Raw genomic sequence first — 11,726 nt, forward strand, 5'->3', positions numbered from 1 at the left:
AAACTGAAAATATGAAAGAATTTATACAAAAATAAATAAAAACTTAAAACACTTCCTAACTCTACTGCCCACCAGCACACATAAATCGATAATTAGATCCACATCAGAAAAATAAAGATAAAATCGACAGCTAATATACTTTTTATCTATAATTTACAGACCCACTGATGATGGAAACTGAAAATATAAATTTATTAAAGATTTATGATATTATAAACACAAAAAAACTTAAACACAAACAAAAGAGGAATAAACGAGAAAGAGAGGAGCCGTTTCAAAGGAAACCCCAACTTGATACTACTACTAATACTCTTCTTTAACGAACCCCAAACCCGTGACCTCGAAATTTTGGGTGACCCTGACGCCTAAGAAACGGAAAAGTAAGTGGATTTTATATATAGAAATTAAAGATTATATAAGTAGGAGTTATTATACGTAATGTATATTAGTTTATATCTATTTAATATGAAATAAACGAGAGATATTTGAGGTTATTTAAAGTGACTCGAGACGGCCATAACCGGCTAATATCATTATCATTATTATTGTTATATTATTACTATTATTATTATATTATCATTATTATTATTATTATTATTATTATTATTATTAAACAATTTTCCATTCCAATTGTAGCTAATGGTACGGGTACCTTAGTTGAGATACCGCAAGGGGGTAGCTTAGGCCTGTCCGTGTTCCCAATATTGTTACTTGGAGGGGGCCGGCCAATCGGGGGCGAAGCCCCCTTGGCCAGGTCAGGGCACGGTACCCTAAGTCACTTTAGGAGGGTAAGGTCTGGTTAGGCCAGGGCACGACATGGTTTCTGATATTCAGTGTTAGGCTAGGCTACTTTGGGGGGTTCCAAAAGGGGGATAAACCCCCCCCCTGGCCAGGTTGGGAAGTTAAGGTCTGGTTGGGTATCAATGATACTTAAAAAAAAATAATAACCCTGTTTTTATTAGCCATTAAGCTTAAGGTGTGACAATTTTAGGCAAGGGGTGAGGGGGTCCTCGCCCCTCCCCCTGCGAGTCAAGTGGGTTTTCCCTGAAAATACCGGATAGGGACAGATTTTTGGTAAAAGAGGAGAAGTGCTGCATATGCCAGGGTATTTCGACGGCTCACGGCCAGCTCACAAGCATTCGGGATATCGTTTGAGAAGGACACGTCCTAACCTAACCTTTAACCTAGGGATGACGTGCATATAGAAGCGATGTGTTCATCTATTCGGCAGTAGGCTATTCTCAAAGCGGTTAAGTGTTAGCATAATTTCTGTCGTCGCCTCGACTTATTTTAACGTTCTACCTTACGTTGCTTCGTGAGTAGGAATAAAAAAAACAGTCGAGATGACGAAAGAAATCACACTAGCACTTAACCGCTTTAAGAATAGCCTACTGCCAAATAAATGCACACACATCGTTCTCCAATAGATGCACACACATCGTTCTGCTATGCGCAATGTCGCATCAGAAGGTTGCAGTTAAAGCAAAGTGCCACGTCAGTCAGATCACAGCACCCTAAGTTAAGGTTAGGTTAGGATGCATCCTTCATGAACGACGTCTTGGAATGCTTGTTGAGATCGGGTTGTTTCGTCCCTAAGTCATTTACTAACTACAGTCTTGCCAACTCTGGCAGAGTCTTTGTACATTCTGGTATGCGACGATCCACCCAGCGTTCGCTGATGCCAGGCAGTAAATTTAAAAATTAAACAAATTACCAAAAGAGACAAAATGTAATCATATGTTCAGAGTAATATTTTAACAGCTATTGCCTAGATTTTAACAAACTAGGCCATAAAACTGTAATATTTCCATTCCTGTTCAAGTACAGGAACCATATACTTTATTATTCCTCCAAGGTGTCATTTCTTTCATGCATTTCTAACCATTATTGTTGGTTCTGACCAAGATTTTTTGTATTTTTCTCTCTCCTAGAATCTAACAATTATAGGGGTTCCCAGTGGAGAAAGAAGTATAGAGCACCAGTTCAAGATGTATAAATTTTATTAATCACAACATATTCAAATTATTGATATCAATAGTAACCATCACCAAAAAATTGAATAAAGCATGGAAATGAGGCAGGGACATATACACAGATGCATCCTAACCTAACCTAATCAAATATGGCATTGAATAGCCATATCTGGTCTAGCATTTCATTCATTCAAACCAAATTGTCCTCGTAGGGGGGCAGTGCCGTCTGTGCACCTCGTGCGGTACACTGTAGGCATTGCTTGAGGTTCTCAGCAGCAGGCCTTCGGCCCCTAGCTGCAACCTCGTTTTATATTCTCTTTCTTCCATCTTACTTTCCACCCTCTCCTAATAACTGATTCATAGTGCAACTGCGAGGTTTTCCTCTTGTTACACCTTTCAATCCTTTTACTGTCAATTTCCATTTCAGCGCTGAACGACCTCATAGGTTCCAGTGCTCGGCCTTTGGCCTAAATTCTTTATTCAATTCGAACCAAATTGTAACTTAACGTGGGGCACTGGTTGCAGGTATGGCTTAGGGCTCGCCTAACCTGACCTCAACAATTAATTAGTTTAGAGACTGGTTTTGTGAAGACATTGAATGCAAAGAGAGAGAGAGAGTTTAGAGACTGGTTTAGAGACATTGAATGGAGAGAGAGACATTGAATGGAGAGAGAGAGAGAGAGAGAGAACTGAAATCATAATAAAAAATTGCCCCCGCGCTAGAGTTTGTTACTTAAAGTCCTTTGCTCGAGCATAGCAGTTGATGTTGTTTCAACCTGTCATTGTGAACAAATTAATTGTTATTATTAATTCTCTTTGTATATTATTTAGAATTTGACTAAAATGAGTTGCTTTTCATAATGTTGTGCATTCACAGGCATGGCACCGGAATGGGGCATTGGGAAGAGTAAACGTCATCAACAAAAACTAACTGTTTCGGGAACAAATAAAAGAAAGTTTTTTGGTAAGTTTGCTGTTTGTATGTAATAGTATTTATATGTATTCTTTGAGAATTAAGGAATTGTTTTGTTATCTATCTTTTTATTCCTCTAAACATACACCAGTGTCTGTTCACGTTCATCACGGTCATCATTAATGTTAGAGAGTTCTTATGAAATGTTCAGGCAATCCTCAATTTATGACGTGGGTTCCATTCCAACGCCATGTCGTAAGCCAAAAATCATCTTAACCCGAAATATCGCCAAAAATTGTAAGAAAACCTCATTTTTAATCATTTGGATGTCTTGTCAATGACGTTAACTGCATTTCTATTGAGTTTTCATCAAAAAACCTCCAAATTTTTACCATTCTGCCCTTTTGGGAGCCATATTTCTTCCATCGGATCAGAGTTATAAACCCGGAACATGTGTTATAACCCAGGAAATAATTTTTATGAATATATTTGAAGAACGTCATAAGCTCGGAACATTGTAAGCCGAGCCCTTCATAACCTGGGGACTGCCTGTATAGACCTTTGTCATATACAGGCGTATCTGAAACTCAAGTCGGTTTGGTTATTGAGACTATATAGCCAGGTGGGTAACCTGCCCAGGTTAATTTCTTATATACTGTTTAAGTATTTAGGTTCTAACTTCTATTGTGACCAGTTTGAGTCAGTTGGTAACTGCCATATTTTTTCCACTAGATTCTGATGTTACGTAACTCTTTGCCATTATTCATACCTCCAGTCACCTCACAGGGTAAACTGTAGGCATTACTAAAGGTTCATTGCAGCGTTTCGTCGGCCCCTAGTCGCAACACCTCTCATTCCTTTTATGAATTTCATAGTGCAACTGCGAGGTTTTCCTCCTGTTACACCTTTCAAACCTACCTCCTCTCGATTTCCTTTCCAGCGCTGAATGACCTCATAGGTCCCAGGGCTTGGCCTTTGGCCTAATCTCTATATTCCATTCCATTCCATACCTCCGGTGTAGTGTGCTGAGTGGCACCCTATTTGCTAAAGTCAGAAAACTAGTAAATGATTTTTGGCAACAATGTCGGTGATAGGAAATTTTTTGTTTCTTATTTGTCACATAAGATGGTTTTTGCAACAGATTAAGTTTTGATGTATTTTAAGTCATTTTATAATTGTACCGTAATTTTGTTTATAACTTTTCAGTTATAAATTTGTTCTATAGTTCAGTACATGTATAAACTGTCTCGAAAAATATACTGTATAATATTATTAGAGTATAATGTTACTGTTCTGTTTACAGGAATGCTTGAAAATACTTCCATCGGCTCCGAGTCACACACAGTGCATGGAAAAGTGTCATCTGGGAAGACATAGACGATGAATTGACTCTCAGGCCAAGAAGTAAGTCAATATTGGTTCTCAGTTTTTGTGAGCACAAAAAAGAATATCTGATTTTAATGCTTATCCATTCTATTGGCGTATACTTTTGTGCTATGCAGTTTTGAATAAGTAAGCCAATAATAATGACATTGTTAAGAATAATGGTAAGATATATCAATCACATCCTTTCAGAGGATAAGGTTAGGGAGAATATTGAAAACGATAAATAATTTGTTGCTCTTTTTCCACTAATTCTCCATTGTTACCTTATACACAGTATGGTAAAACCACAAAGATATAGTAAACTTATGTGATACAATTAGTTCAGTAGGTTATAAACTGTCAAAACATTGTATCAGGTTGCTAACACTTGTTAGGGAGTATCTCAGCCACCTGTGCATTTTTAATCCCAAGTCCAGATTAGTAAGTTTTGATGTATTTTCTTAATCTACGAGAGAGTTATTCCCCTTGGGGGGTTAGTGCCGTCAGTGCATCTCATCCAGTGCACTGTAGGCATCACTTAGGTTCTTCACAGCTTGCCTTCGACCACTAGCTGCAACCCCTTTCGTTCCTTTTACTGTACCTCCTTTCATATTCTATTTCATATTGAATTGGTATTAGAGTATCCAGGAAACTGAACTAGATCGGTCTTAATCCCCACCAGTCAGCCAAATTTAGAATGAAGTAAATTGCATGTTTTTGATTGGAAAATTCTGTAAACAAATGATTGGTTCTGCCTTAGAGACTTATCTCAGGTCTTGTGGCGTCTTCCTCCTTCTTATAAGTATTCGTTCTTTTATAATTGTGGAACTCTTGCAACACTTCATTTTGGGATGAGTTCATCGTATTGCTTACCCTGTCCGTAAATAAGAGAGTATAAACCATGGCCTTCTAAACCAGTCAAACTGTAAAACTCACTGTTACTTTCGAGACCTGTTTCCGGTTCATGTTCACTCAGCACTCTGCTGTCCAAGCTCCCTACCTAAAGTTCACCATACTGCCCTAAAATGAAGACTACAATATCTGCAAAATTTTCAAAATTGAGATATGCCAACTATTGGGCTCGTGAAACACTAATACACAAGTTACTGCAGTTTCAGAATGATCCTTCGATGCTTTCCACAAGTATTTAGCGGGTCCGATTTGCAGCATCTGCGAAATCAGTGTTAAGGCAAGAGAAAACGTACCATTTTTCTCAGTTTTGTATTTTTGCAGATACTGCAGTTGTCCATCTTAGGGCAAAATACACACGAGTCCTCTCTTCAGCAGGAAATCAAGCTCGTGAAAGCTGATGGGGTTATGTGATAAAACAATCTAATTTTGTGAAAACAAAAAGTTAATTTTTTAAATACAAGCCCTGAAATTTACAGAGGGCTCTCATTCTAGCCATTCTCACTTTGTGATGCTGGGGTTCCTAAATGTGCAGCCAACCAGAGTGTATTCTTCCATTCTAAGGTGTCTCCTGGAATGTGAGCACACAGATAGGTTTGTTGAAGTAATTGGGTTTGTGTAAAACGATTAGATTTTGATGTTTTCACCAAAAACTTTGTTGTAAGAATACAATGGTTTTTTAAAAAGTGGTTATTTGTACTATTTTCTTTTCATATTTATTATTGAAGCACCATAACCGCATATTGTGTATGTATGTATGTATTTGGTACCACAAGTTCTTGAAAACTACGTCAAAATGGCGTGATCTATAGTGTAAATAGATATACAGTACAAGTATATTTGAATAATATTTTCATGAAACATGAATAACAAAGACTGGGCCCTATATGGAAGGTAGATGATTTGAAATCTTCTTCATTCATATGAAGTAACAATGACCTTACTAGATTACAATGGTGATGTCAGGAATAAGAATTGTGAACTTTTACCATTTTTACGTTTTCTTCCAGAGAGCTTTGTATCCAGACACAATACAGTAATGTACTGTATATGATTTAACGTTGTAGAATTGACAGCTATATTGTGTACAGAATCCCAGCAGGAAGCATAGATCTGATATAATAGTTAGGAATCAATCTTGACTAGTAATTTGGGTTTATGAATCAGTCATTTTATTAGTGTTATGTCATTTTTCCTGTAGGTGCCTTCATACCTACACGTTTTGTATGATTTAGTTAGTTATGGTTACCATTTCATCATTTTCCAACTCCAGTTTATCATGTTTTATTTTTTTGTGTGTGAAATGCTGAAAAGAATAATATAAAGAGGATATGATTTAAAGCAGTATGAAGTACTTATAGTTGTAAAATGCATAATTAGCTTTAATAACTCCGTAGGGGGCTAGCGCTGTCAGTGCAGTTCACGGGGTGCACTGTAGGCATTAGTAAAAGTTCTTCAACCCCTGTCATTCCTTTTACTGTGCCTCCATTCATATTACCTTTCTTCCATCTTGCTATCCGCCCTCTCCTAACAATTTTTCAAAGTGCAACTGCTTCGAGGCACCCCATTCCACCTTTCAAACCTACCTGCTCTCAATTTCCTTTCCAGCACTGAATGACCTCATAGGTCCCAGTTTGTTAGAGTCTTGGATAAAACTACAAGTTTGCCTAGTGCCAGTAGAGTTTTCCCCAAATGTTTGAAAGCGAGCAAATTCCTTCTTGCTCTGCTGGCGTCCCCATTTTCTGTTATTTTCTGTTACTTGACATTTTTTCATCTTTGTCCCATATCTTCTCTCTCTCTCTCTCTCTCTCTCTCTCTGAAGGCTGATTTCTCTTTAGAACTCTTTTCTGTTTATAGTCTATTGACTGTCCATAAGGGTTTTCAGCCGAAGATTTGAAGAAAGAGCAAAGAAACTACATAAAGAGTATCTCATTAACTTCTTCACCGGAGGTTGATAACTTGATACAGATGCTTTAAAATTGACAAATGAGTTCATAAGTATTTTTAAATTATCTCTCACACAGTAATACTAATGCCCTTAATTCCTATTCAGTCAAAAGAACCACTGCTTTCATACATTAACATATTTTCAGGCTTGTAGAGAAGACGTAGGTGCAGTGCAATTGTGATGTTCTCTGACCGACTGGGAAGGCTGGCTAGATCCGCCTCACATGCTAGCCACGGCTCCTCAGGCCACTGACTGAGCAGAGTTATTGGAACAGCGACGAGGTAAGAATCGCGCTGGAACGTTTTATGTGAACTTGAGTTTCAGGAAAAAACCTTTTTTCGATTTTAACGTCATATAGTCAGAGCTCAGAAGTCGATGCATAGTGTTGACTGATTGGTTTATTATGAACACAATGGAATGTCACTTAGCTTTAAATACTATTGTATTTTATGGTTCATCAGTTAAATGTACCAAGATCAGTTAGTGGAAAATGCTTTGGTCACAGACATTAAAATACAAACCAACTTGTTATCAGCACATTACTAGCAAGAACTTCCACAGTGGACGGTAATGATTGTCATACCATCACCAAACAAACCTAAACCATTTCATGAAAGTCAGAAAAAGTCAATATCTTACTGCATATAGAAGAATCTTGGTTGACTGGACTATTCCTGCATGATAAAGTGCAAATTATAAAGTATTTATGAAATAATTATAAGTTATGGAAATCAACTGAAAAATAGATACAACACACTGATTTTGCAAGGTTCCAAAAGTCTGGAAGGCAGTTGGCAGGTACAGAACGTGATTCACTTACCCACTCGGAACATAAAGAGCATTCTGCTATTGCCTTTATTTTTTTTTTCATGAGTGATAGAGACAGAATATATGAAATAAGGGAATGAAAGTGGTTTGGTAGTAAGCAGAGTTTACTGTAGTATGTCATAAAAAGGACATATCTGTATCTTGCTGGTTACTGGCAAGGAGTTAAGGTCATCCGAGCCTCAAAGTGATTTTGGCTATAAATCATTCAGATTGCCATCACCTACTTATTTGTCAGGCCACTTTTGAATGGATCATATAGGTCTGCAGACTGTCCTCTAGGTCTTATTTGTTTCGTACTATGTGTGATTAGTATTTAGGAAACAGCTGCCTTCAAAACTTGCATAAATGTAGGAACTTAGAAAATTCATTATTTAGTTTTTCAAGTAGGTACATACAGTCTTTTAATTGTTGGTTTCTTTTTCAGAAAGGTGCGAGCAGTTCGCAAATCGCAAAGTCACATAGAGCTAGAATCTTTTGGAGCAACGCATGGTAAACCAGTCTTGAAGATGGTTGCCAGTACCCGAGCAGAGCCCCCATTTTGACTTTTCTCTGCAAACGTCTTTGGCAACTGAATCGGGAATTACTCTTCATTAAGCCATAGACTTTAAAAAAGGGGTTTTTGTAAGTATAAGTAAGTGCAGCAGGATGTGTCACAGAATGGTGTAAAGTACGTGTCGTTTGATCAGATTTATAAGCGTTAGGAGAATCTTTCTCTCTTTTGAATCAGATTGTCGTTGTACTATAAAAGCACTCTAGTTGTTTCATATTAACTTTGCTCCTGTAGGTGGGGGATAGTGCTGTCAGCCCACTTCATGAAGGCACTACTAAAGGTTCTTTGCAGTGCCCCTTCAGCCCCTAGCTGCAACCCCTTTTATTCGTTTTACTGAACCTCATTTCATATTATCTTTCTTCCATCTTAAGTTAAGTATATCTTAGTTTAGCCAGACCACTGAGCTGGTTAATGCTATCCATCCTCTCCTAACAGTTATTTCCTAGTGCAACTGGGAGGTTTTCCTCCTGTTACACTTTTGCAACCTTTTATACTCTCAATTTTCCTTTCAGAGCTAAAAAACCTCATAGGTTCCAGCGCTTGGCGTTTGGCCTAAACCCTATTCCATTCCATATTGACTTTAATAATTGCACAGCGTAATGTGTCAGTTGGCTCCTGTGGTAAGAAATTATCTACTGCAGATTTGTATTTTATGGATAACAGTCGCAATGACTTATAGAAGGAGCTAAGAAAAAAAAAGATTGTAGAGTAAGGGCCATTGACTTAGAAATCAAGCTTCTGAAGAATATGGTGTTCATTTGAAAGAAGTAACAGAAGGTAATGTTAAATACAGTAAGAAAGGATTAGTTATTAGAAAAAAGCAGATAAATTAACAAAAAATTAATAAAGATGTAGGTAAATTATTAAAATACAAGAATAGTATCAGGGTAGCAATGTATTGCATCTTTCCCTTGCACTTCTGGAGTCCCAATTGCACGACTTACTCGGGGAGGCTACAGTACAGTAATGGCACTGGGAACCGTATTTGATTAAACGTTTCGATTAATGTGACGTCAAAAGGGCCGTTTGCACAGAACGCTGTGTTGTAACAGTACTGTCACATGTTTTAAGTTGCCTTCCATAAAGTGTTTATTTTTAACAATCAAGTTTACCCACTGTTAGCTATATTTTGTACTATACTGCGTCATGTCAGGTTTATGGGTGAATATATCTTGAGTCGCTCAATAGGATAAGGTTTGTAGGCTATAAATTATCATGTCATATATTCAGGTACAAGTTTTCTATATAATATTTTTTCCTTGCAGGCTCATGGCTGAAGTATTTTATGAAGAAAATGAAAAAATACCAGATTGAACCAAGAAATTCTTGTGTACAAAGAAAGGCAGAAGAAGAAGAAGATATTCTACACAAGGAATTCTTCAGAAACGGAACCCCTTCAATTTTAAGCAAATTAACTGGGACAAGACAGTTGCCAAATTTACTGTTGGCTGAAAAAGGAACGAAAATATAAAGATGATGACACCTCAATATGTGTTAAGAGACATAGGTTCATATTGCTAACTTCTTATTAGTGTATTATCAGCTATCAAGTTTTTACGCATGATTCAGGATACATAGTTTTGTTTTTGCCAGAATCCAGTACCATTTTGATCCCATAGGTAATTTAAATTTCTTATTCAGCATCAGATATCTGGCATATTTCAGGATACATATTTTACTCAAGTATCATATTTAAATAGCTTTGCTTTGATATACAGTACATAGTTTCACTTCAGTGTCCTAACGGTGCTATCAGCTCCTGGGTAGCTCATTGCATTTTCAGAATTCATAATTTTACCCATAATGCTCATTAGTTCAGGATATAGTTCAGGCTGCTTGATATATAAGATAAATTTCATGTCCGTGTAATATCAGTACCTGGTTTATGAAGGGAGTTCCCGTTCCAACGCCACATCATAAGCCAAAAATCGTCATAACCCAAAATATTGTAGAAAATTGTAAGAAAACCTTTAATCCTTTGGGTGTCTTGAAAATGACGTAAACTGCATTTTTATGAGTTTTTTGTCAAAAAACCTCCAAATTTTGACCATTCTACGTTTTAGAGTCATATTTCTTCCGTCAGGTCAGCGTCGTAACCACAGCATATGCATTATAACCCAGGAAATAATTTATGATGAAATTATTTGAAGAACGCTCTTAAGCTGAGCCCGTCATACCCTGGGTACTGTCCATAGATCATTTCATTTCACTAACTGGTTTTGATTTGCAGTACCCAGTAGGTCATTGTTCAATGCATACTTAACATTTGAAGGTCACATAAGATTGATAAAGGTCATTTTAATCAATTTAGGTCATTGTCCTGGAATTCAGGTACAGTCATTAGTAAATAGTTCATTAGTTTAGAATAGTTTATTGATTTTTTGACTATTGACAAAGTAGTCAGTATAATTAAGAATAGTTTTTGGAAACAAATTTTTTGAAGTATTACCCTTGACAGAATCGGTAATATTTTTTACTAAAGTACAAAAGATTTTTGATAACTTTTCTCTCAGTAAAGTCATATTATTATTATTATTATTATTATTATTATTATTTTTTATTATTATTATTATTAAATTATTATTCATTGTTGTTATTTTAAATTATAATTATTATTATTATTTAATATTCAGAAGATAAATCTTCCAAAGAATATGGTTTGTTCATTTGAAAGAAGTTACAGGAGTTAATAGAAACAGTACAGAAAAGAAGAGATCATATTTTAGAACAGAAAAAATAAAGACAATTTCAACAGACAAATAGATAATATAAATTATTTTTAGGCAGGTAAAACTTGCTTCCATCTTAGTAGGGAGCATAGAAAATTAAGATTCTTGTGTACAGTACATTCTTTTGTAGCCATGAAACTCATCTTGTTTCAGTTGCTGATTGATATGGAGTTCCTTTGTTATTAATTTTGTAATAGAAAGGTCTACGTTATTGCAGTATAAACTTATTATTTATACTTCACTTTGAGACTTAAATTACTGAAAGTTTTTTTAATAGAAAACTGTGTATATTTATACAAATCTTTTTGCCATGAAAATAATGCATTTGGCTTGACATTAAATGCAAATCAATTAAAAATAATAAATTTATATACACTGGAGAGTATCTTACCAAGGGCAATATTATCATGGCATCCCTGCATATTTCAAGACACTGTTGGCATGTGAAGGTTCCAAATTGAAGTCTTACTTTATAGATAAATGATTTATTAAGTAAACTAAAAAATTTCAA

The 11,726-nt window shown here is 36.1% G+C and overlaps 1 long non-coding RNA gene across 1 annotated transcript; it reads left to right on the plus strand.

Annotated features, from left to right (window-relative positions):
• The first annotated feature begins 286 nt into the window (after positions 1 to 286).
• On the plus strand, positions 287 to 11,227 carry LOC136841247 (uncharacterized). Its single transcript, XR_010853851.1, has 6 exons — positions 287 to 380; positions 2,851 to 2,937; positions 4,190 to 4,290; positions 7,254 to 7,389; positions 8,361 to 8,567; positions 9,752 to 11,227. It is a non-coding gene; the product is annotated as an uncharacterized lncRNA (long non-coding RNA).
• The last annotated feature ends 499 nt before the right edge of the window (positions 11,228 to 11,726 follow it).

This window comes from Macrobrachium rosenbergii, chromosome 8, assembly GCF_040412425.1.
Source record: "Macrobrachium rosenbergii isolate ZJJX-2024 chromosome 8, ASM4041242v1, whole genome shotgun sequence".
Classification (NCBI taxonomy): domain Eukaryota; kingdom Metazoa; phylum Arthropoda; class Malacostraca; order Decapoda; family Palaemonidae; genus Macrobrachium; species Macrobrachium rosenbergii.